Source organism: Hippocampus comes, unplaced genomic scaffold (genome assembly GCF_001891065.2).
Source record: "Hippocampus comes isolate QL1 unplaced genomic scaffold, H_comes_QL1_v1.1 scaffold22, whole genome shotgun sequence".
Classification (NCBI taxonomy): domain Eukaryota; kingdom Metazoa; phylum Chordata; class Actinopteri; order Syngnathiformes; family Syngnathidae; genus Hippocampus; species Hippocampus comes.
In genome coordinates, this window is record NW_017806175.1 from 5,266,039 (window position 1) to 5,273,283 (window position 7,245).

The window sequence follows — 7,245 nt, forward strand, 5'->3', positions numbered from 1 at the left end:
GGTGGAAAGTAACAAGCGACTTAAGTTTTTTTTTTTTTTTTAACCCTTTCATGCACCCTGTAACATGACGACATGATATGACGCCTTGCTGAACAACTGTTATTCTCGTGTGGGTATCTCAAGTCCTCAAGTTGTTTAACTTCAGCACATACATTCATGCGGCGATGTCAACATGACGACGTGGACTACGAGACCTGAACTCAAACACGACTGGGGAACACCAGCAAGCAGCAACCCCCATGGGAGGTGGTCGTTGTCGTCATCATCATCATCATCATCATCAACATCGGTTGACGTCGTACGTTTACCCCGTGTGGAGAACAGCTTTTCTTGCTGACTGAACCAACCACAATAATAATAAAAAATAAGACCACCACAGACCCTTCCCCCTGTCACAATTAAAAAAACAAACAAACCAAAAAAAAAAAAAAAACAAGTTTTGACCCCGACAGATGTACTGTTATCTAGTGACATCATCTGACAAGAAGGAGAAGCGGGGGAAAAAAACTGACTCGACTGTTAGCATACATGCTAATTGTTATCAACGTTAGCGGAGGCTTACTTTTGAATCATGAAGAAAAAGTCAAATAAAATACGTTGAATTTTTTTTTCACAGGTTAACATTTAGTGAGTGTAATTGGCCCATGTTTGGTATATCAATGAAACAAACATAATGGTGGAAGGTGGTCGTCGTCGTCATCATCATCATCATCATCATCATCATCATCATCATCATCATCATCATCATCGGTTGACGTCGTACGTTTACCCCGCGTGGAGAACAGCTTTTCTTGCTTACTGAACCAACCACAATAATAATAAAAAACGAGACCACCACAGCCCCTTCCCCCTGTCACAATTAAAAAACAAACAAACCAAAAAAAAAAAAAACAAGTTTTGACCCCGACAGATGTACTGTTATCTAGTGACATCATCTGACAAGAAGGAGAAGCGGGGGAAAAAAACTGACTCGACTGTTAGCATACATGCTAATTGTTATCAACGTTAGCGGAGGCTTACTTTTGAATCATGAAGAAAAAGTCAAATAAAATACGTTGAATTTTTTTTTCACAGGTTAACATTTAGTGAGTGTAATTGGCCCATGTTTGGTATATCAATGAAACAAACATAATGGAAAGGTTATATTGACTTTTTGGAGTATTGTGAGCAATGATACCTTGGCAATGACAATCATATAAACGTGCTGCTTGCTATAACGGCCGCATAACTTTAGCGGGCTGCTGTGTGACTGTGCTGCCCGCAGGAAGTTCCCACTGTGGTGCCTATCGGGGCGGAAAATGACTGTTTGTCGCAGACTTAAGTCCTCCCTCTCTCTAACACACACACACACACACACACACACACACATAATGTACACAACCCAACATCCCTTTTCCCACGGCAGCAACGTAGCAGGGATGTGTCAGTTCATGGATTTTTTTTTTGTTTGTTTGTTTTGTGTGTACATGGATAAAAGTAGCGAGCTATGCCACTTCCTGTTGTTATAATGGAAGTGTAGGCCAATCCTAGAGGTTTTGAGGAAGTCACATGTGTAAACCGTATATAAATTTCAAGTCTTACCTTTCAAGTTTCAAGTTAATGTCAAGTCAAATCAAGGCATTCCAGTGGAATGTCACTGAATGGATTTCATCTGGTTTTATGACTCTGTTCGCAAACCAAAACGGTGTGTCCTATTGAACTGAAATCAAAATGCAATTACACCGTTCCATTTCCAAAGTTATACTTACCTGATGTCATGTCTACAGAAATGGACAGGGGCAGCGTGATCAAATTTTATTTTAGGCTCAGGATGAGTTACAGTTGAAAACCTTTTGTCATAATCTCACATCTTGCTATTGGTATAAAACAAAAAAACGTCAGATGGAATAATTTGTGGGTTTTTAAAGGCACTAATGAAGTCAGTGAGAAGCACGTCAGTGAAGGCGCGCTCGTTTTGTTTACCCTCTTGTTCGATAAGGGATCCGCGCTACTTCATGTGAACGCTGTAACTAATTTGTGCGCACTTTTATCAATTTAGCTTGAGTTACACACCAAATTCTACTTTCATTTCATCAAATGTGGCCAAAACCTTTTTTTTTTTCCTATCCGTAAAGAAATTACTGTACAAACGAAGCGACTAATTCAAGTACTAAGCCATCTTAAGGAAGACCAACTAAATATCGGCTTTAATCAGCACAAGCATTTCCAGCTGTATTGATGTGATGGTGTGTTGGTTTTCAAACAATCTCGTCGGCGTCTCGCACCAAAAACAAGAAAATAAGCCGCTCGGCTCGCAAGACCGATGGCTGCTAAAACGTCGCTCTGTGACTAATCCAAGAAAAATTTGCCAATTCCAGCGAAAACAGTGATTTACACCATTAATAATGCCCAAACCAGATTTTTACGATGAAGTAAATGTTTGTTTTAATTGAATATAATTGTGTTTTTCTTCCAAGGATACGGAAATTTGAACGTGCTTCCAAGGGATCTTTAAAGCCTTGTATTGGTTCCAAACATCCAGAGAGGAGCCCAAAATTCAAAGATAGGTTATTCTACACCATTTAAATTTATTATATTTTATTCTCTTCATTTTTTTGACATGCTTCTACTTGCGCTTTTTTTTCTGAGCAATTCTCACCATTCATACTCCAAAGTTTTCCAAAAAATTACGTCATGCCAAAAATTCAGTTTTCCCACAATTCCGCATCTTTCAGCCAAAAACTCCCACTTCACTCCCAACGACGCATTCTCCATAACAGATTCACATGATTCTCCATTCGAAATTGAAAGTGTTCACCTCATTCGATTCAACTTGGAAACAATATTCAACATTCAAGAAATAATAAAGATCAGCTGTAGGCAGAGTCAAATGTGTTTCGCACCGTACGTAGGAGACCAAATTGCAACATAGGAGGTGGGAAAAGCTCAATCGGTCACACTGAAGATTGTCTGCGAGCCAGAAAAGCGCCATGGGAAACACAAAATACTTATGTCATCGTTTGTATGACCTCTTTCCATAAATCTGAGTTCACCTGGGGTGCCATTTGCATGATGAAGGTCATGCACGTCCAAATACTATACTGAACAAATTAAAAAAAAAAAAATTGATATCGCTGCAGCCCATGAAAAAAAAAAGTGTGCGCTCAGTGCACACACGTAATAAAATGAACGAGCCTTGACCATGTAAACATTTTCACACCGGTATGACGTACATCCCCAACCGGCTTCTCAATTCATGGGAGAATGAGAGCGGGATTCTTTCCAATGTGATCAGAAGACGAATAAAGTCGTCGTTTGGGAAGAATCACCTCCGCTTAGTACTGAGTTGTGGAATGTGCACAGTTTCGGTCAAAAGTTTTTTTGTTGGTTTTTTTTTTTTTTTTTTGGGACAATCGTTTTAAAGGGGATGTTTGATGTGTAGCTGACATTTGAGTTGTAGAAAATGGTTGTGTACCATCAAGTGTGAAAAGATAACAATAAATGTTTTATTTCCCAAATCTGACATTGTGAGCCCTTCATCACTTCCACCTCACTGTGAAGTCAGATGGGGTCACCAACCTCATCCCCTACATTTGTGACTGAGACTTTTGACTTTGGATGGCTTTAAATGGTGAATGACGTGGGTGCCGGAGTGTAAGAATTGGCAGGCTGTTAACAGGCTAGCCTCTTAGCCAGTCTGCGTGTTGAGTGACTCACTTTGGTATTATTAGAATGTGTGGATTGCGTGTGGTGTTTTTTTTAATTTAATAGAGCCATTAAATCTGGACGGTCAATAAAGTTTTTATGATGGCCAGAATTAGACCATTTATCTGTTTAAAATGATGACAGGATGAAAGCCCTGCCACGAATTGTGAAAATCTGACAGTTATTGATTTCTTAATTTCCTACAGAGCCACAGGATGGCAGCAAAGCACTACTTTTTAATTAGACAGGGCTATGGCCCAACTAAATGAAGCACCTCAACATGGTCACCGACAATATATTGTAGTTCTTGACACCAAGATACAACAAGACGGTTTCGTTATTTCCAACGGGAAAAATTGGGCCGCGTCACACCTCAACCTTGGAGCTTCCGTTACGTGACATACGTCAATTGTAAGGCTATTTATTTTACAGTTATTTTTTTAAGTACTTAATAGAAAGACACGAAACATGTCACTTTCCCATCTTGCACCTGGCATGACTGCAGGCTGCAGGCAAAGTGCTGACTTAATGAAGACCCCCACGCTGCCTTTAAATTTCATTTAGCCTTGAACCTTTGCCAAGATGATAGATTACCAACTCGGCCTCGGGGGCTACATGTGATCCTTATTCCCTGTTCCCTGTGGATTCACTCCCCCTCTCTCCACATGACACGCTTTATTGTGGACTGGATGTTTATTATTAGAGGCAGAGGAAAGAAGGAATGACCCAGTTCGGTCTTTGAGACATCAAACGACATCATCGACGATTTTTATGTCGAAGTGTGTTAACTTCTTTCAGGACGTTTTAGGACTCCCACAATGACAATGACTCGCAGTATCCAATATTTTTGTTCCAATTTAACCCTTCCCTTGCCATATTTTGCCTAGCCGATGGCAAATTGGGTGGGGGGGAATGCACCCAGGAAGATAAAAGTATTTTCACTGATGCAGGCAGCACTTCATAGACTACAGTGTGTTGCTTTGCAGGGACAGCATTTCAGGATCATGGTTTTTGTGCATGCTAGGGTTTCAGACACTGTAGTTGTTTGAAAGTGGCTCTGGATATACTCGCTGAACATGTCATGAGAAATCCAGGGTGCTGATTATGTAAATGAGCCCCACTGTTAAGTATCAGTGGGCGGATAGCAAAAATCGCATCGCTTTCTCGCTCACGTCCTTGTATAAATATCTGGTCATGTCAGAAATGACAAGCTGACGCCTTCACAGAGCAAACAGGCAAGGGAGCCTGGGAAGGGACTTTCTGTTCGAACACAATGTTCCATTCAAAACTTTATTGTATCAGCAGAACATTATTAGCACGCCAACGACAGTACGAAACACAAACCAGAAGGAGAAGAAAAGCACTGAAGAGTCTGTTGAACAGCCTTAAAGAAGGCGCATGAAAAGAGAGACAACTGGATGTTTTGACAAACAAAGGGATGCAAAAAGAACATTAAAAAAAAAAAAAAAGCAAATGAGAACACTGGCAAGGAGATAGGACAAAACTCAAGCTGAGATGCTCATATGCCAAACTCCTGACGTCACTCACGACGAAGCAAAATGGCTTAGTTGAGTTTCATGGGGAAATATGATTTCATATAGTCTGTACCAGCGGTCCCCAACCTTTTTTGCCCCACGGACCGGTTGAATGTCAGACAATAAATACAAACAAAATAATATGATATGACGTGAATGAAAACTGTGGTATTGTCGTAACATAATAATAAACATCAATCATGACAGGAGGAACGTCCGATCTGGCCGCAACACTCCCTGGTAACGTTTAAACGTGCCTTCAAAATAAGATACACCGCAAATGAAAAGTGCATGAAAAATACGACTCACCATCGCCGCATATTATGCTGAGTGGGCTTGGTGCGTGGGAATCTCCCGTTGAGATAAATCCGTATCTTAAGTAGGACTCCTGATACTGTCTTATTAAATGTAGCCTTGTTTTTCTTGGAAGTCGTAGGCTCCTCTTCTGTATCCTGGCTGGGCCTCCCCAAAGAAACTTTCCAAACACGTTTGTTTTTTTTTTTTACTCATTTTGCTAGCTCCTGGGTTTCATTTTAGCGGTAACCTATCACGTGACCGAGAAGCACCGCCTTCACCTGCGTCAAGAGTGACATACTATAGACAGATGTAACAGAGAATCCGGTAATTTTTCAAAATAAAACATTTCTGATTCCGAAATGAATAAAACGGAAGTAATGTAAGTTATTATTCTTTCTGTGCGGCCCGGCACCAAATGACCCGCAGACCGGTACCCGTCCGTGGCCCGGGGGTTGTGGGCCGCTGCTCTATACTGCACTATTAAGCAAGAATGGAAGAAGTGGACACCTATGCAGTACGCGTACATGGCTGCAAGACAACACTGGGCAGCCTTGAAGAGGAAGCTGAACATGAATGTAAGTATATTCATGCGGTCAAGTTACAGGAAAAGCGCTTTCACAAACGTCAGCATCTACGGAACGTCGCGGATGCTTTGCAGATGTTCCGTTGCCTTCACTTTGATTTTAATTTTTAATGAAAGCCACAGATGAGAAGACATTATTGGAAGAGATTTGTCCAGAGAAATTAGATGCAGGTGCACTCTGCAGCCAATCACAATCCTGTTTATTTGTTCATCCAGAGAAGGAAAAATGACAATTTTTTTTCATAGACTGTATGTTTCCAAACAAGGAGAGAATTTCTCTCATCATGCGTGTGCATGTGACTGCGTGTTTATTGACGTGCCTAGTATTGCTTTACAAAACAGCATTTTCAGTAGGTGTTTTTATGAAGTTGTCATTTTATATTACTGTGAAAGGGAAATCGACTTGTTATTAGGCGGGTTTAGTGGGGCATGATAATTAATAATAATAATAATACATTTTATTTGAAAGCGCTTTTCATCATACTCAGACACTTTACAAGAGCTTAAAACACAGGATAAAAATGTGCACTTAAAACAAGCATACATAATTTACAAAAGCACATTTAGATGAACAAAAAATTCACATCCAAACATGCATGTAGCCCCAGTGTGTTACCCAATTTACGTGACATTGCACAATATGGTGGACTGTGGGCTGCTAATGTTAGCCTCTAACATTTAAGTAAAGGCTACCGTTAAGTTGTTACTGATTTAATGTATGACATTGCACAATGTGATCAACAACTAACATGAGATGCTAATCTGGCTAATTAGCCGCTATTGTTACTTGTTATAGAAAGTCGAGCGCGGCATCGGCTCTACGCGTAGCATGGCGCCTAATGGTCAACTGCTACCTTTAGCGGCTAACGGCTAAATTGTCGCCCTTGTCACGTATTCTCGGCTGAATGTGTAGCATCACACAATGTGGTGAACTGCTCACATTAGTCAGAACATTAGTGAACTACTAACCGAAGGGTCAGTAGCAGCTACTGTCACTGATCGACTGAACATTTGTGGCATTTCACAGCTGCAATTGTAACTTGTTATTGTGGTATTGACAACAAGTGGCAAGGCACACTGTGGTTGAATGCTAACGTTAGTTGCTAACGGCGAAGTTATGGCTACTGTCAAGCGTTTCGGGTTTAA